General features: G+C 41.4%; 1 protein-coding gene across 13 annotated transcripts in view; it reads left to right on the top strand.

Moving 5' to 3' along the window:
• Window positions 1-20,072, top strand: part of Il15 (interleukin 15) — an 84,335-nt gene that overhangs the window by 9,331 nt on the left and 54,932 nt on the right. For 7 of the 13 annotated variants that reach the window (XM_075976572.1, XM_075976573.1, XM_075976584.1 and 4 more), the window contains exon 2: window positions 16,132-16,252. The exons of the other annotated variants lie outside the window; for them this stretch is intronic. The gene's annotated coding sequence lies outside the window, so the exon portion shown is untranslated. The remainder of the gene's footprint in view (window positions 1-16,131; window positions 16,253-20,072) is intronic. 13 annotated transcript variants of the gene reach the window in all.

Here is a 20,072-nt window from a genome sequence, read left to right as displayed (position 1 = left end):
GGGGGTAGAATTAATGACGGAAAAGACAAATTAGACCTAAGGAAATTTCTGGAAATTCAAGTAGTTAATTCAAGTGTGCAGTCTCTTGTCTGTTGTCATTCAAGGACATAACTCTAGTAACTGCTTCGCTCCCTCTTTTCCTGCCTTCTTTCTTTCTAGTGAACCTTCCCTATCACCTATGTCCTGATTTCTTCTATTAAGAAAAAATTATCCTAAAGTCTTTTGCTATATTTCTTTCCACTATATCTAGTTTTTATCCCAACACATAGAAAAAATTTCCCTATCTTAGACTCTTTTAAAACAAATCAATTAAATTTTATGCTGTTGTGTGAGAAGACTTTTCCATGTGGAGACATAACACACACACACACACACACACACACACACACACACACACACACACATTAGAAGCCCATAACTGACCAAACTAAGTATACCCCAAAGTCCCACTTTTTAAAAATTGGGGTTACTTACAGAAATATGGGTGAGGGTTTTTTATAGACGCAAGAACTACTCAAAGACAGCTGCATCACCAAAGCTCACTTCAGCATGGGTGGACAGCTCACAAAATCTGCCAGCCCGCTGGCAGCTCAAAGGGGTGGAGAGCACCCTTTCCAGGTGACTAAGTTTATCTGAGCCTGCTTCTTCTAGGCAGTTGGTCTAGTACGTTAAGTAGCTTGACTTTTCTAAGATTGTCTCTCAGCAGTCCTGATTGTTTATTCTGGGAGGGAGGTGCCTAGTGAGTCTGGTGAGTCCCTGGGACTTCCTGGAGTGATTTTGAATTGTTTACTTTTTTTCTTAAGGAGCTTGCCTTAAGGAAGATAGAAGGTTTGGGATCTGGGAGGAGACTGCTACACAGCACATGGCCACTTCTCCCCTGAAAGTGTACTTGTCTTGTTAAAGAGTCAAATAAACTAGGTGTAGTTGACTCCACAGGCTAGTTCTTAGTTTTCCTCCCTACCCAGTCTCTATCTTTACCGTACTAGCCACCATTTCACTCTTTAACTAGTTGTTTATTTCTCAACGTGAAAATACAGCAAAGTCTGAGAGTTGGGCCCTTAAACCTGATCTCTACTTGTGCTTCCTGTCCTGGTGATCTCATCCTGACGCACTGATTTTAATGCTCTCATGGGCTGATGATTCATAAATTTATGCCTCTAGTCATGACCTACAGCATGAACTCCAGACTCATATTCAAAGTCTGTACATCGTCCCTGATTAGACGTTTAGCACATTGGATTCTCAACTTTACTCCATAATCTACCTGTCCCAGAATACTTTCCTGTGATGTTTGGTGACAATCCCATGTAAGTTCTGTAAGTAACCAATGAGTAAATCAGTATGAGTTATTTTTAATTTCTGTTTTGCTTATGCTCACATTGACTTTGCCACCAGATTACTTAGCCATGCCTTTGGATGGCATTCAATAGCTAAATGATAGTAATGATGGACTTTGACATTCTTTGCCACCTCCTGCCTATGGCTTATTATATCATTGTTTGTAGTTCAGCCTTGAAGATTCTAAATTAGATCTTTAAATTATGATTACGTATTTTTCTCATGCTGTTTGTTCCCTGGGTGCTGAGATCTTTGACCTTTCTTCTGCCCCCAACATACAGTGACATGATGTAAAGAAGACAAATAACAACAGGATAAAAACAAGAGATGGTGCCATTTAAAAATAAGACAAAGAAAGGCTGGGATAACCACTAGTCCATAGAAATTCTCAACCCAGCCAGGCCTAGTTCCTTACTTCTCTCTGCTCTCAAAGCAGAAAGTGTGCCTAATAAAAGCTCAAATTTGTTCCCAGAGAGTCAGAACACAGTCCAAGAACGGAGTTCTGTGAAGGAAATTCTGAGTGCTTGTGTGAAAATCGTAACAAGAAAGTTAGACTTGTAATCTCAGTTCCTCGAGAACACAGAATTATTCTTGGAATCTACCTATGCGCTGCTCCAAGGCTGAGCAGATAGGGGTGAGTTTGCTTCAGCTGTTGTTATTCATATAACTGTATGGAAATCACGTGTTGCCGCGTGTAGCTTGTCCTTGTCTTTGAATGTTTTACTCAGGTGACTCTCTTTAACCCTCAGAGTATAAATTGTCTGATGCCCTGAATAAAGTTGGCCATTGCATGAGACTTTAGGCCGCCTCATATTAAGGCCTTGTTCTCACAGGTTCAAGGCTCCCACTAGAGTGGTAAACACCAGAGATTGGTCCTCTTGGCCTTTTATCTCCACTCTTTGGCTATTTGGCTCCCTGGACCTTTTCTCTCCTTTCCCTAAGAAATAGCTCATACTCTCAATTAAGGTTTCTACTCCCTCCTTTTAAAGTTAGACTACCTGTATATTCTTTTTTTTTTGACATTTTAACATATATAATCATGACATGGTTAACACAATATAATCATGACTTTTGAGTAAGTTGATAGAGTGTTGTATATAATGTGTTTTTAGTGACCATGGAAGAATGTAAACAAAAGCTTCAAGTTGCTACAAAAGCCTTCTCATCAATGTTGTGTGTATTTCAGCACCCATATGGGACACACACAGGAATCGGGGGCTGCGATTGTTACTAATCAGTCCTTTCATTGTTTTCAGGCTTGACTCTTAGCTTTATTAGTGTAATCCCTCTTGTATAGGCCAGGGTAGTAGGACTCATCCTTGTCAGTGATACGGCTCTTCTACTGGTCTAGAACATGGTGATTTCTGACACCTGAACAGGAGCTGGCTTCCTAAATTCCTGTAGAGGCCTATGTATCTGGATCTCTCAGCCCTTCACAGAACTCTGCGTCACACTCGCCAGCCTGAGATGTCTGAAAGTATTGACCTAAAGGCTCGGCGTTTCTATCCAATGACTCCAATAATCAGGGCCTGCAGTGGTTGTTTAGGCCCTTATGTTTCTTCAGCTCCCTGTCCTTGCTACCTCTGTCAGCCCCCTTCCTGCCTTCTTCGGCTGCTCTTTTGATCTATTCAGCTGCCTTTTTTTTCTGTTGTCAACCTCACAGCTGTGTTTCCATTTCAGCAGCCTGGCTTGCCTGGCGCTCAGCTGTTGCTGAAGCTGACGCCGTCACTCTACCGCCTCTACTGTGGATGGAAATAGAAAACACTATCCTGAGTGAGGTAACCCAGACCCAAAAAGATGAATATGGGATGTACTCACTCATAATTGGTTTCTAGCCATAAATAAGGGACACGGAGCCTACAATTGGTGATCCTAAAGAAGCTAAGTAAGAAGGTGAACCAAAGGAAAAACATATAGTTATCCTCTTGGCTATGGGAAGTAGACAAAATTGCCGGGGAGAAAATTGAGATCTTGGAGGTGGGGTGGGATGGGGGTAAGGGGAGATGGGGAGAGAAAAGGGAGAAGGGGAGGAAGGGGGGAACTTGGGGAAAAAGGAGGATTGGGATAAAGGAAGGTTGGATAGGGGAGCTCGGAAGCACAATTCTTAGTTAAGGGAGCCACCTTAGGGTTGGCAAGAGATTTGAACCTAGAGTGGCTCCCAGGTGCCCAAGCCGAGGTCCCCAGTTAATTCCTGTATATTCTTATATGTAGTTGATGGTGTTCTATTTTTGTTTTTAAGTTTAAAAATCTTTAAAACTTCGGGGCTTTCTTTGAGTTTTATTGAGGTCCATTCCACTAAGAAGAAACACTAGCACAGTGCCCGAGAGTGGCTGCTCTTTACTATTCTATGAGTCAGAATATTGTAGGAGCCCATGGGTGTTTTGGAGTCTCTTAGAGTGACTGGCAAGAGCTATAAGACGTGACCTTACAACTTTCTCAGGTGTTAATGAGAGGTTCACGTACACAAGCGATTTGTCTTTAACCTGAGAGTACCTGGTTCTAATGGACCTCAGATATGAACTTTGCCCCAAGACCATGTGTTCCTTTGATAATTTGTTGATGTCTAGACAAGCAAGGAGGAAAATCAGTTTTGTTTCTAACTAGGCAAGTACTTTGTTTTTGAGATAGAGTGTCATGTAGTCTATGCTGCCTTGGAACTTGCTGTGTAGATAGACTGGTCTTGGTTTGTGATACCCCTGCTCTGCCTCTCCAATGCTGTGATTGCAACCATGGCCCCACAGCCCAAGTGAAACTCGCCCATTTTTCTGGTCCCATATTTAGTGTTAGCTTTGAAATTCAGCCAGTTGTCATTTTCAGAAGTCCATTTTTTTTCTTCAACAGTATTCCAGGCCACAGTGCTACCAATAACATTCTGCAATATAATGTAGAATGATTTGTCCTTTCTTTAGACTCCAGGAACATGACATCACCACCTTACTAGTCTTTACTGAGAGTGTCTTTACCTTTTCTCAACTGTCTACTGCCTGATCTATCAATTTCAGTATCATCAATCCCCATGTAAATTGATACCTTAAACTTGTTATCATAAAATTAAAAAAAGTTTTTGGGGGGGCTAAAGATCTGTACAAGGGACTATAGTGATGGTGTTCTCTACTTCAGTACTAGCATGCTCACAGTAAATGTCTGTCCATTCTGATTCAAGACCCTGGTGGACATAGGGCCGTCTGTGTGGAGCATAGTATCTGTTGCTTGGTTGGCTTAGTCATCCCCCACAAGGCTTTTCCCCCCGGCTAAGTGGAATGACCTGACAACAGGAGGAGTTCAGGATTGTCAGACTTGCTTTTGTTGTTGTTTTTAGTTGAAAAAATATTTTTTTTTTGTAAAATATATTCTTTTCCTGGTTTCCCTTCCCTTGGCTTCTCCCAGATCCATTCCACCTCCCTCTCATATAACTCCATCCCTTTCTTTTTTTCTTTCTTTCCTTACAAAGAAAACAGACAGAAAAAAAGCCCACCAAACACAAGAAACACACACACAGACACACACACACGGTCCATAAAAACCCAACATTGGAAGCCATACTATACAAGTAAAAGACCACTAAGATCAAAAATGCCCAAATAAAGTAATATGAAAAAAAGTCTACAAAAATACCCCCCAGTTCATTTTGTGTTGGTCATCTATTGCTGGGTATGTGACCTATTAAATGTGGTAAACATACCATTGGAGAAGATTAATTTTTTCCTTTGTAAGTGGATGTCAATTGCAGACATCTTCTTGGTAAGGGGTGGGAGCCCATACCCACTTACACAACACTCAGCTTCTGTAAGACAGGAAGTAGAAACTGTCAACACGTAAGGACTGGGAATTCAATTCTAACTGCCACGCTTGTATCATTCTGCTGGGGAAAAGTACTTGTAAGGCCATACTCTACTCAAGATTAGAGGACAGAACATCAGTTTCGACAAGTTGCCCGACATGCATAGCCAGAGGCTGGAAGCCATTGCTTTATGCTACCTACTTCTGAAAATTAAATTCCACAAAGGGTGGTATTGTAAAGAAGCTACTTGGACCATACTGTTGTTGTTTTCCAAACCCTCCTCTAACTCCAATAAAATCCAAGTTCAATTACAACAACTGGTGTCCTTGTCGCATCTGTTCTTCTGGGCTCAGTGATTTACTATCACAGACACCTTTTCTACTTATCAACGCTAATGCCACGTTCTTGCCTAAGAACCTTTGAACTTGGGGCTACTTTTTTTCCCATGAATTCTCTTATCTGAGATATGACAACTCTCCTTAAGGTCTTTTGGGGTTTGACTCAAGTACCTCATTTACATAGATGTCTTTTGTGATTGATAGTCTTCAAACTGCATGCCCAGCAGCAGTGCCTGCTTCTCTTCTCTGCACTGCTGTTGCAGTCTGACATAGTCCCGTGGGTAATACTTCTCAGGCTTAGAGGGCTGGTGGGGATTGCAAACACAGGGCTAGTTTCCAGGTGTTCAAAATTAGAGGGTGTCTTGTGGTGCAAGTGGCAACAAGAAAACTTACTCAGATACCAATTCAAAAGTGAACTTATTCAGATGTCAATTCAAAAGCAATTTATAAAAAAGTAGATACATATCTGTTCATGTTTTATTAACTGATGTGTAAGGTACTACTCAGTTTTCAGAGCTGTATTTGTGTTCATAAAAAGGAACTCTGGACTTGGATATAAGAATTATTTAATGAGTTGTGAACAGTTCTCTTGTGCTGCAAAATAAAATGCAAGGCAGCATGTATTTTTGTGATTTTCTTCTTTGACAAAGCCTTGCCATTTGTTGGTTCTAGATAATGGTAGTTTCTAGTAGAAACTTGAATGCATGAATGAATGAATGATGGATGGATGGATAAATATATTGCTACCAAGGACAAAAAAACTGTTAAATATAGGAAAGGCTAGGCGTGGTTGCCTATACCTTACAATTCCAGTCCTCAGTTGACAAACACAGGAAGATGTTGAGTTCAAGGCCAGCCTGGGATATATTATAAGGCCTTTGTTTCCAAAACCCAAGCAACCAACCACACATTCAACCAACCAATCAAACAGCCAAGGAAACAAACAAAACACTACTGGGAGAAAAAAAGAAGAGTTATTTTCAGAGAGAATATAATTGCTGACATTATCTATTGTTTTTTTCAGTCACCAGTATTGTTGAGAGCCTAGAATGTGTAGGCTGTATTTTAAGCACTTGGCAAGTTTTGAGTCAATGGGGCACATGAGAGAAGAGTTGGGGGTGTTAAGATAGTCATCCTAAGAGCTAGGAAAATAAAAGGTGCTAGGGACTCCACCTAAAACCAGAAAAGGAGAAACTGATCTGGGAATCTCCAGACAGTGGTAAAACTGGGGCATGTGGTTGAAAGTGTTAGTCACTGGGAGTCCTGACATGGAGAGTGGATAGCCTAGAATGTAGCCTGTAAATTAGCAAGGAGAAAATGATCAGCCGTGGCCAGTTGTGAGACGGTTCTCCAGGAGGCAGAGAGATATACAGAAGACACAGGTCACATACACAATGGCTGTCACAGAGTTGGTTACACGGGGAGAAGCAGTGCTCAGAGATGGTCTTCAGGATAGCCGTGGTCAGTTCCAAGGTCTTCAAGAATGAAGGTGAAGTTTCACATACTCTTGCTTGCCTGCCAAGCTTGCTCTGCCTGATGTCTTCTGAAGCTCCTTCTATCTACCTATAGAGATTCTTACATGTGTAGCTTGAAAGAGTTATTTTCTAGATAAAGTTTTCCATGCAAAAATCAAATTTTAACTCAATTTCCTGCCTTGCTCCTGGGAATTTGTTTACATTCTACCTTTGCAATCTTACCAAGCAATTTTAACACTTGGTAGGTGGAGGAAGAAGGATACTGAGTTCAAGACCAGCCTGGACTACATTGATAATATCTTGTCTTCAAAAGCCAGACAACCAACCAAACAACCAAACAACCAAACAACCAAACAACCAATAAAACAAGTACACAGATACAAACATCACACACACACACACACACACACACACACACACACACACACACACTTGGAAATGAAAGAATGGCTAAGTCAAGGAGATTGATTTATTAATGCATATTATTTATTTGTTGATTTTTTTTGCTTCAGAACTGAATGCATGGAAAAAAACTTCAGATGATTCTTAATTGAATGGAAACATATTTATGTAGCTCCTCTTCTCAGGTACACAGGATGATCAGGACCGTGATGATAGGGTTGGAAGGTTGAGGCTGGGAAACAGTGATTCCTTTTACACCTGCCACCTTGCCTGCACACTAGTAGGGCTTTTCAAATGCCATTTTTGTTGCCTTTAAGTCACTCCTCGTTGCTGAGTATCTGAGAAAATGTGCTCAGCTATATTTGACTAGACACCTAATCAGATCACATGGATATTGAGAATTCTTCCCAGTGTACTCCTTATTTCCAGGGTCAAGAAGTGAACTGAAATTTTCTAGGCACCTAATCTGAAAGAGGATACATATAGAATATTTGAATTCATTATTAGAAATGTGAATATTTTAGAAGTGAAGAAACAGCAGAACCAACTCAGGGCTGTTTAATATTTCACTCGTGTTTTCTTATTTTATTTCAGAGTGGATAATTTTGCAGTTTCAAAGAAAACACTTTCATAAATGAAAGGAAAGGGAAATATGACACACTCTAATCTCTAAATTCATTCAAACAAGAGTCCTTTTGTTTTCTTAACTCTAGTTGCCAGGTATTTTGGAAGCAATTTGGCATAAGAGGATGAGAGAAGTTTAAAAATCTAGATATATTTTTGTTATAAGAATTATCTAGTGCCTCTTTCCCCAAGAATAAAAAGATCAAACATAGGGTCTTAGTATTGTTATGCCACTTCTATTTCTATTCAATGATCAGATTTAAAAATCGGTGTCTCATGGTTTTAGACGCTACCCTTACAGAGCAATGTCCCAGTGGTTGCACGAGAAGAAACTTGAGACATGGCTTTGCTGAAAATGTCTTGTTTGACTTGGCATGGACGTATTCACCTTATTAACCTTGGCCTTTCTTATCTGCAGCCACTGTTATTTACCAAATAGGTCTTCTAAGCCAGGATTTCAATTCTGGAAGACTCTCCGCAGGGCAGAAGTTCTGCTATACATATTTCTGTGTGCCGACCACTTTCTTTGGGCATGGTTCTCTGCCAGCGTATACGAGAGACAGAGTTACCACGGGGCTCTCCAGGGACATATCATCTAATGAAAGAGTAAATAGTTGTATGTCTAGAGTTGAGTAGCCCGTGTGTGGAGTGAATGACTTTATACACACTGTTTCCTTTCCTGGCCAGCAATCAGGACTCGTGTGGCATGCGCCATTTCATCTAATAGCGCCTCCTCCTGGCATATGGCCGGTTCTTCCTCCTGACACAAACCTGAGCCAGTGGTCTTTAAACTTCCTAGGGGAATATTTCCATAAACCTCCAAGACTGGGTTGCGAATCTTTCACTCTTAGCTTCATTCGGTAATATTTCTACACATTTCTTTCTCCTCCACAGTGCCAACGATCTTAATGTAATCAATTCTTCCAACTCATGGGGGCTAATTTCATATTCATACACTGAAGCACTATGACTCGTTCCACTGAGTGCTCTCTGTGAGAAAGTGGTAGAAATGGGATTTGAACTCGGGTCTCACTTTAGATTCTGCATTCTTAATATGGAGAATGTTATTTGCTAGTGATCCCCACTGGTAGCAATTACAAAAATGTAAAGAAGAATTTATTAAAATTTCATAATTTATAAATGAAAGCCACACGAGACAATAGATTACTAAAATTTGTTAGAGAGTTCAGGAAGTTTACCAGAGAGGTCTAAAAATAGGACATTTTCAATAGTGGATTATCATTGGCTAATATAATACATTAGTGAAACAAATCATACAGCCCCCCACAACAGGGACACCTTCTCCACAACAAATTGTGGTTTACTTGAGGGCTGAATAGATGACTCAGATTAAGAAAACCTACCTTGATTTTCTTAGGAATGAAAAACCAAACCAAACAAAACCAACCAAACAAAAAAAACCCTAATGTCAAGCGACAAGGAGAGCAAGAATGAATGTAGTCTTCAAAATTGGAGAACTCTGTGCATAAAAAATATAGCAAATGTTGAATTTAATGCAGAAATGTGAAAAATATTCCTGGAACGTGATGAGTAGAACATCAGTTCGCCCTTAAAAAGAGCGCCGACGACAATGAGAACAGAACCCTGAGACAGAACGCTTACGGTGTGCTGAGCGGAACAAAAATGAGCGAGTCGTGGCTTGGGCATGCGCAGGGGAGGAAGCACAGGGAGGGAGGGTGGCAACTGGGCTCTTAGAAGGATCACTCTGCACCAGTGTCTGGTTCGGATCCTTAAGGAAGCTGTTCGCGAATCGTAGACTGTGTTCATAGCAGGGCAGCGCGTTCCATTCATAGCAGAGATGGTGTAAGACACTTCATTCTAAGACGTAAAACAGAAAACTCAAAGTCTGCTAATAACCACCTTTTTATATGCAGTCAATCTGTGTGGAATTGCAAGCCAACCATCATAATTCTGGGTTAGTAGGTCAAGCTGCATCTATCTTAGAACTGAAGTTAGTGTGGGCAAACTGGTATAATGCTCACATATTTGTGGTAGTTAATTGTGTGTGTGTGTGGGTGCCCTAGAACATCTCGTTAAACCCAAACTTTACCTCATTGTGCAAATCTAGACTGCATTTGCAATCTGGGTATTTTCTCTTCAGGAAAATTATGGTGATAAGACCAAATTCCCGGGCTGTTAAAGCTGATATTCTGAAGAAAAAAAAAAACATAGCTGGATTGAATACATGCTGTGATAGCCAACTGTGACCTCATAATGGCACTTAGACGCTGAATTAGAATCACCTCCACTATAATTTCCTTATTACAAAGAAGTCTAAGGTCATGAAGCCAGTGGAAGTCTGAACCAAGATTTGCATTCATGTTTCTTGACTTCCCGTCTACTTCATAGTTCTGTGAAAGTTTGGGAGGATCCAAATTTCATCAAGAATTCCCCAGCTTCAGTGTGATACGAACTATTATTGTTTTAGTAATTCAGTGGGAGTGTGGTATAGCATGCATGAGAATGTACTAGAAGATGGTAAAGTCTCCACCATTGTTCACACAGCACATCCAAAGGCAGAGAGAGTCTGCATCCTAGAAATGACTTCTTGGCATACCATGAAACGTCAGGCATATGCTGAGTGCTGTTCACCTAGAAAGCTGTGTTCTGCACCAACACGGAGATGATTTTATATGTTCTGGTCAGCCTGGGGTATGTACTCTGTAAGAGCGTGCTATAGCTTTTATTGTTTTGTTACTGTGAGAAACAGTGGAGGGAAAAAGTAAAAATTGACTTTGGCTCACAGTTTAGGCTAAAGTCCATGGTTGGATGGCTGTAGTGTTTCTCGGCCTGTGGTGAAGCAGTTCAGAAATGAGTAGAAGATTGGAGCTTTTCTCATCATGGTAGTCTGGAGGCAGAGAGCATAAAATAATAGAAGGGACCAAATGATCTGTCCAAGACATTCCCTCAGTCACCTACTTCCCCCAACTAGGACCAGCTTCCACACTCTACCACCTCCACACAATCTATTCAAATACTGTTATCAATAAAATAATCTAATTATTATTATTATTGAATAATAATCATTATTATTATCCAGGGCCTCCAAGATCAAATACTGCCTCCAAACTCGACCTGCAAACAGCATTTGCGCAAGGAAGCACACCTGGATGACACGACCTTTTAGGATGTTTCAAGTCCTAAGTTATAGAAAAGCCTTTTCAGTCGTCTTTCCTCCCAACCTGTGTGTTAAAGAATCTACTTTCAGTATTAGCCATGTAGGATTGTGACCTTCCTTCTGTAGGGATTGTCCTGATACAAGAAGCGAGTTATCCACATGCACATGCTATAGCCTTCAGTTCCCCCCTCAACCAAACAGTTCAAAACAAAACCGAAAGCACAACCCTCGAAAGAAACCTGTAAAAAACAAAACTGTAACCACCTCTAACATCTTGTGACCAGCACTGGCGGGGCTGAGCCTCAGAGTGTAGCAAACTTGATTTCACGAGGAACGAGTCAGTATTTGCTGGCCACTAGAAAACGCATTTTCTTTACAATGAATCTGAGGATCACAGAAATAATAGAAAACAGAAGGGAAAAGCCAAAAATAATTAAGAAGGTAAAAGTACCCATTCTTAGTAGTGGTTGAATGCATGCTACTGTACCGGAGTAACAGTTGGCCTGTTGATAACTAGCTAATGAGACCCATGGAGAAAAGGTGCAATTATGAGTTAAGTCCCCTGTCATGGGGGCCAGTGCTTTACTCGCTCTCCCCCAGACAACCACACACAACCCTATTGAGGACAAAGCCATGACAATTGACTGTATGGACACTGTCTGCTGTCCAGGTCAGGGAGAGGAAAACCAACAGCCACATTCACCGCACAGGAGCTCAGTAGTCTACTATGCCAACTGGCAAATAAACCCTGTTAATAGCAACAGCCGGGCTCCTCGCAGTCCAGCAAGCTGTGGCTTGCAATTATTAGATGTTTGGTTCCTTTGTTGGGGAGGGGCCCAGCAAGCAGAGCCTTAGAGACATAAGATTCCTGGAACCACTCCAGGAATCTGAGGCTACTCTGTTGATTCAGACGTACAATGTAAACCACTCTGTATGTTGCACAAAAGTCAAGTATTCAGAATGAGTGGTGCCTGAGGTCTCATCAACAAGAATAATTAAAGCATAAAAGAACGTCAGTCAGTCTTGGTGAAACCATTTGTAGACCGAATAAGCACCAAAGAATTTTATGGTCAAAAGTACATCAGTGTTTAATAAAAGAACCGCTTTGTCCTAGATGGCTTTATTTGATCGTGTGATTTCTGAGTACTGCGGTAAACCTACTGCTGTGCTGCTGCGGGAAGCAATTGAAATATTTGCATCCGGGTATTTGCCAGAAGGCGCTGTGCTGTGTCATTAAGCTGTCGTGCCTTTTGACAGGACATTATCAGCAGGTAACAGCGAGTGCGCGTCATTGCAACTATCATGCGATACTTCCCGGGACAAACAGTGAGGTGTGTCTTCTGGGGCTGCCAAGAGTGATCACGCTGAGATTGCTATTGCTGGCCTGCTATAAATACAGCACACGCATTAACAAACAATCATCTCTGGTGGCAGGACTGGAAAATTGCTTAGTGACGATTTGCTGAGTTTTATAATGAAGAATAAATTTTATATGAATCTTTTTATATAAATTCCAGAAGGAATCAAAAGCAGGGGCCTGCATTTTAAATGCATACCTGGGAACCTCTTGTGTTTAATACATTTCTGTGAACTGGAGGGAGGTAGTTTAACAGCAAATCCCCAAAATTCAGGAAACAGCTTTCTATAGCTATTTCTACAGTTCGAAGTGGCATGCATGTATAAGAGTTATATAAAGATAATATGCAAAGGAAGGAAGGAGGTCAGAAATGACCACTGTTAGAGTCAAGCCTAAATAGATCATTTTAACAAGACATGGCTTAGCTTGTGGGGTGGAAAGAAAACTCATATTCTCTAGGAGTTAAGAGCATAGGGCTTCCTTCTGCTATCTCTTTCTACAAGCACGGTGGGATTCCTCTCATTCTCTAGTCTTGTTCTTCTACTGCTGTGGTCCTTATGTTGTCTGAAACTTACCTTCAACTCTCCATCTTTGGGAACCTCCCCATTGCTGCCCCTCCTCTTCAGCTGTGAGGCTTTGCCCACCTCCCGATGGCATTTGAGAGCCTTCTTAAGAGTTTTGAAATCCTATCTAGAGGTGTGTCATCTCAGGAGACCATTGTCATCTTAGGTACAAACCTACTTGTCCTATTAGATCTGATACCGAGTTCTCATCCCAGTCAACCCATCACCCTTCACATTTAAAGAAACAAATACAGAAATAAAACCACAGTGCAAACACAATAATGGTTTCTCGTGCTCTCTGTGTGCCTGGGCTTGTTGTATGGAGCTTACACGCATGACCTGAATTGCACAGCCCTTGTGTGAGGTAGGTATTAGCGCCTTCCCAATTCCACCGATAAAAACAGTTTGAATTAACTCACCCGGTGGTATTGCTAGATAGTGGCTAAGTCAGGTTTCAAACCCACGTCTGTTTGCAGGCGAGTCCTGTACTGAGCCTCCACCAGTGTTTTCTAGTCTGTCCGATGTGATGACAGCCACTGACCCCACAGTGTCTGACACAGCACGCCAGCGTTTCCACACTTGAGATGCAGTGGCTCCAGGAAGAGGAAGTGGTTTTCTGGTTTCCTTCTATTTGACTTCATTTATTCTCAGAAGATCACATGGGGTTTGTGGCTATCAGGTTTGACAGCACAGCTCTGTATACTTTTAAGATGGGGCTCACTAGAAACTGGAAAACCAGACACAGGAAAGGCATTAAGAGAAAGTAATCGTTGTTCACCATTTCTAGAGTTTTTCCAACAGGAAAACCAAAGTGTCTTAACTGGTTACTCTTGAGAGATGGTGTTCAATTAAATTCATTTCTTATCCCCTTGATTGAGACAGTGTTGGGTTTCCAGAGTGCTACATGACAGGGACATGGCTTCCCCTGCCAAGCATCGCCAGACTAAGTATCTTTATAGAAAATAACAATATATTTCATAGTTGTCTGATGAATGTTAAATCAGAATATCCAAACCTCCTCTAACATTTTTAAATATCTATTTAAATAAATGCTATAAATAAATAGCAATAAATAAATGCTATTTATTGCTTTCTCACACGTAATGCTCGAGTGTGTAAATGCATTCAAATTGAGATTTTAGACCTCAAAAGGTTACACAGTGTTCTCCAGTTCCTTTCTGCGAATAGAAGCAGGGCTTTGTTTTCTATATATTTTCTCCTATTTTTCACAATAATTATCTAGTCCTATCCTGACATCTTCTGCCCATGTCGCCCCAATCCGAGCCCGACCTTAGAGGAGAAGGGGAAAGAGGGCAGTCCGTGTAACATGCTTTCTAACCTTCTTCTGGTTCTCATTGACTCCAGCTAGAGATTTGGGGGACGGTGGAGGACTAAGGGGCTGAATTTCTCCTGGGTTGGTGTGGATCCTTTGTTAGGGGTGGGCTCTCCGTAACAGCCATAGCTCAGCGTTACAGTGAATGACCAGTAGCCTCTCAGCTCTCAGTTCCTTTCTTAGTCCTGCAATTGGTTCATTGGATCGAATTACTTTGGTTTCTTGGCGTGATGGTTAGTTTTTGTCACCTCAGCAAAAGCCGGATCATCTGGAAAGAAGGAACTTCTGTTGAGAAAACGCCCCACTGGCCTCCCCATAGGGGCATCTTCATGATTGGTGGGGAAGAGCTCAGTCCACTGTGCGTGGCCCTATCCCTGACCAGGAGGTGGTGGAAAAAATCCGGCTGACTGAACCACAGAGAAGAGTCCAGTCAGTAGCTTTTCTCCATGGCCTCTGTTCAGTTCCTGCCTTAAGTTTCCTGCCCTGACTTTGCCTCATGGTGTACTATAAACTGAGAGCTGAAATAAACCCTCGCCAATCCAAGTTGCTTTTTTGGTCATGATCTTTGTCACAGCAGTAGGAACCACAGTAGGAAGCCAGGGGAAATACGGGAGGTTTTGCCAAGAAGCATTGGAGGCAAAACTGCTATCCTGACTGATGAGGAAGTGGGATAATTTGTATTAGACAGCTGTGGGCATTGTAAGAGTAGTCTAGAGAATAAGAGGTGTAAACAGTAGGAATTTGTTTCTTCCCATTCTGGAGCCTGGAATTTTAGGAACAAGAAGCCAGCTGGTTTGTTTTCTAGTGAAAGATGTCTTTTCCTGCCTCTGGCTATCATCTTACCATGTCCTTACATGGTAGGGGGTGGAAGGAGAGCGAAAGGGACAGGAGAGGGGCATAAGAGAAGGAGAGGGAGTGACTAGCACCTGTGACCAGCATCCTCTAACAGGGATGTCCTTGAGCGGAGATGTTACACCGCTGTGCCCTCACCTCCCTGGTGTTTAGTCTTCCGGACCAGAGATGAGGTCTTGGAGTGGACTGCTGGTGTTACAGGCTAAATAGGAGAGTTTTCCTATCTGTGAGTCAGTCACAGAGCCAATATCCAAACCCTCTTACAAACTTGCCTGAAGGTTTTGGGCAACACAGTGTTTCCTCTTTTAATTTGTAATTTTTACTACCTCAGTGATGATCAGAGTTTATCTAAGGTAATAATCATGCTATGAACACGATGTCCCTCTTATCAATATAGTCCTTCTGGAATATGCCCAAGGTGTTGTATAATTATTTTAAAAGATAGAAATTATTATTTTACTCTTTTGAAAAGCATGAAATGCTACAGCAAAATTGGGGTAGCCCATTTTAAACTTCTCTAACAGTGTAACCAAGCCCCCAAAGCAGATATACTTTATAAATGACATTATATATACTATATTTCTAATTGCCTGAGTGGAGAATCCTAGAACAGGTGCATACCACGATCATCATCTTGCTTAGATTTAGTAATTGAATACAAAGCCAACAAGCATTTTTGACATCTTGTTTGCTTTGAGTTATTATCAGAGTTACAGTACACATGGGCATCACTTATAGTCTGGGACATTTTGAAGACTTTAGGGGAAATTTATAAAACAAAACAATTCAGACCGATTTTTGACATTTTCTCCACGCAAGTCTTGTCTTTAACAGAATGATCAGCTCCATAGCTAGCCATAATTTTGAGGAATAGGGGGTCAGTCAGCATGTGATTCTACGTCTTTAAGCCCTGCCTTTTGCTCCTGCAGAGTCCATGCCGACACATGGCCCTCTGGCTCTTTGAAGCAGTGTCTCTTCGTGGTCCACGCTGGTGAGGTTCTTTAGAGCACACGGCCCCTGTCAGCAGATAACCAGCCTCCAGGAGGTCAAGTAAGCAAAAATTTAAGAATTGTATCATGTGACTTAACACTGTACCAAACAATAAATAGGGCATGGCTATGAGATACAGTTGTTTACACTTGAGGTTTAAGAAAAGGAGCCTGTTGGTGTAAAAAGAGAGGCCAGAGTTTGGAGTTGGTGTAAAAAGAGAGGCCAGAGTTTGGAAATGTGGGCGATGACAGGGAATCGGCCACATAATAGAGGTGGCTGCTTTCGTTTACCTGGAGTCAGACTAGAAATATTTTAGGCTATTTAATTTAAAATATCTCTGGAGAGACCAATCAGCCCCGTTTTGTGGGTGGGTAGAAGCCTTGGGATGTGATGGGCATGACAGGCCCCAGCAGATCTTCACTTCCAAAAACAGGTGACAAGTGAGATTTGGCCTGTGAAGAGTGCTGTCTCAATTCCGGCACCCGTGTTGAGTGACTTCTTCACCTCACTTTCTGCTCTATTAGTAGGTAATTCTGAAGGAATGGCATGCTTCAGCTTATGCATGAAAGTAGTTCTGTTAGCCATCGCTCCATGGAGCGCCTAATGCAGGCAGATCAGAAAATGGCAGATTAGACATTGGCTTGTCTAATTGTTTGATGAGTAATTGCAATTTTTTTGAAACTATTTGAGAACAAAGCCTGGCCAAGTTCACGTGTAGAGCTAAATAAAAACATTAAAGGTAAAATAATATAAATACAAGCTCTGTATTCTTCTTGACAAATGCATAATTTCATTTTTATGCTCAGTTGTAATTTCTATGTCACCTTCAGACAAGAGTCTATAATGTGTGGTCAGATCAAGATTGACAATACAGGAGGCAAGGAGGCAGGTTTGTTGAAGTTAGCTTGATTTGAAAAATAATCAGGCTAGCTAAAAGACAAAACAATTATATTTTTATAATATATTATAAGGGGAACGAGACGTCCAAAGGTCAGCTGTGCTGCTAGGGAACCACACAGAGAGAGGGCACCCGGGCCACCCCATTTTTCTCAGGGTCCCAGAAAGCCACACCATAACTTGGTCCCACCTCTTAAAATAATTGGTTGTCAAAGATTCTCCATCACGGGTTATAGAAGTGGAGGTCTTTGTAAGAATCGGTAGAAAGGAAAGGGAATTCTTGTCTTGCTTGCTCATTTTCACTGCTGAAAAATTATAAAGGTAATAAAATTTGAAAGAAAATGTGTGAAGAACCTGCCCTAGGCAATAATTAACTGTAAACAAATAAATAATAATAATAATAATAATAATTAACTGTAAACAAATCAACCCAGTAGCTTCCCAGGCTTCCTTGAAAGGCTGTCTTACCTAGAAATCATGTTGCAAATTCCCTGAACCCAAATATTAATTTATCTTAGTGTTTTAGACACACACATTTCAGGGACTGCTGTAGTAGGGGCTCAAGGAGGAGGCAGGTTGGCATCCTGGATATTGGAGCTGTAGAACTTGTTGCATTTTTATCAAAAACACTATAGCTTTGAATTGCTTTGTCACTGTGGGATATCAATAAAAATAAGTAATCATCATAGGGTTTTTAAATTCAATTGTGATAAACTATGGTGGATGGGTTTTCTTTGACCCAAACTGCACCTGAAGGATGCAAACAAGTTAAAGAGGACATGCCCTGCCCCATAGTAACTAACACAATAGCAAACAAGTCTTCTGAAAACATAAGAAAAGTGTTACCTGCTTCCCGAATTTATTTTTTTTCAACCCCTCTGGGTTCCCTGAATAACTTCATTCTGGTTTCCTTTGTGTGAACGCTTGTGAACGGGCCTTTGGAATTTTTACAATCTCGATGAAAAACTCAGACACAGATTGCCTTACTTTACAATCAGAGTTTTTCAGTTAAACTAGTGTTTGTACTTAATCTGTTGTGTTTCTTGGTACTTCCAGGGGTTCTTTACTGAAGCCCTGTGCTCTCCCCTTTGATGCTGCCAGTTTCATATAGCAGGGCTAACATGTAACCCAGAGGTCATATATCTATCTCCTAAAAGTTAGCTTAGCTCATATCTGTTGTTAATCAAGGATGGCCGGGGGTGTAGGTTCTCAGTTTGCAGAGAGATGCTTTGGCCTTGTTAACAAAGCTATGGGTTGTAAAGCAGAGTAACCCATGTCAATCCTCAAGCTGCTGAGAAGGCTGCTGACAGTCTCTTCTCATTCTCCTAGGCTTACAACTTTATATTTCGTTATTTCTACATTCTTATTTCTGCAATCTACATTTTTATATTCTTATTCTTGGACACTTCAGGCCCAACAGTAAAGAATCCTGGGCTGCAGTAACAGCCCAGCCTCGCCTGCAGTGCTTTTCACGCTGTTTAACTTCTTACACTCTGAAGATAAATGTTTGTATGAAGGAGAATTTCTGTCTGTGGTGTGTTGATCTGGTCTCTCCTGGATGTGCTTTCACTCCAAGCCTTCTCCTTGTGTTTCAGTGAGGACCACAGTCTACAGGCTGTGGTGGCCCTAAACCAGTGTTAAACCCTATTTGGTGAAAGCTTTTCATTCTATTTTTTATTATCTTCCTGGTTTTCAAAATACTGGGTGTTCACTATCGTCAAAGTGATACCTACAGTTAAGTGTGTAGTAGAAGACTTATAGCCAGTTATGCAATGGCTAAGAGATAATTTATTACAAGATTCATTCTAGAGTTAGTTCTACATGGTCTATGTAAGAAAGCCATTTGTTTTGTGGCTCTGTGTGCTTACCAGAAAATTACGGCAGTTCCTTGTGATACTACAGAAGTAAATATTACCTTAATGCACATAGTAACACAATTTAAAATGTGTTAAAAATCCATAGTTAACTTCCTTAATTTGGGTAGATATTGAAAATACTCAATGAGCGCATTTCTTTTGTGAGTGGCTCTGTGTAGACTTTTAACATTTATTAGAAATACTTCCTTGGGGGTTGGCTGTATTACTCAGCCTTCTCCAGAGAAGCAGAAGCAAAAGAATATGTTATTACAGAAGATGACTTATTGCCTCACTCAGAGGATCGCAGAGGCTGAAAAGTCCCACAGTGAATGCTCGCAGGATGGAGAGCACATCTTCCCAGGCTGAATAAGGTGGAAGCCTCAGAACGGCAGAAGGGCCAAGGGCAGCCCCAGTCTAAGTAGGACCAAAGGCTTGGCTGTCCCTAGAGACGGGTCCACTTGTGCAAGTCTGTGGTCAATAATTAAAAAACCTGGAGTCTCATGTCCTTAGACAACAACAGTGAACAAGGGTGCTTGCCCAGAAACGGGAGCATGAGCAAAGGCTAGTTTCCTACTTCTGCTTTTGTGTTCCATTTTTCCCGTGGTCTTTCCCATCCCCGGGGATTCCTATCTGCCCAGCTCCTTCACACGGGAAACAGTCTTCTCAAAATCCCCTTCACAGATACTCCTAGAAGTGAAAATTACCAGTTTTCTAGGCATCTTCTTAATTCAGCCAAGCTGACAACCAAATTAGCCGGCACAGATGTCTGAATATATTACAGGTGCTCACTAAATAGTCCAGAAAATATGTGAAAGTTGACTTGCATCATTATCTGTGCATCTTCCTAACGTCACCACTTCACCATCGCACGAACTGTTCTGGTTCCACAAAGAAGATGGCACTGGTTAATGCCAAATGCTAAATATCTTTCTGGAAACCATACAAAGGACAAGGAGACCGGACCTGGTGGCAGGGGCTGGGAGACATCCACAAATAATTCTATAGCAAAACTTTAGGAGCGTGGAAGACACTGTGAAATGCTAACCATAGCATCTGTCGGCCAAGAAGTTGAGGTAGAAAACCTTGTGTGGGAACCTTTCCTGAGACAACAGGAAAGGATGGGAACG

The sequence above is a fragment of the Microtus pennsylvanicus genome, chromosome 6 (genome assembly GCF_037038515.1).
Source record: "Microtus pennsylvanicus isolate mMicPen1 chromosome 6, mMicPen1.hap1, whole genome shotgun sequence".
NCBI classification, from domain to species: Eukaryota; Metazoa; Chordata; class Mammalia; order Rodentia; family Cricetidae; genus Microtus; species Microtus pennsylvanicus.
The sequence above is the reverse complement of the archived record's forward strand: the minus strand, read 5'-3'. Positions and strand labels throughout refer to the sequence as shown.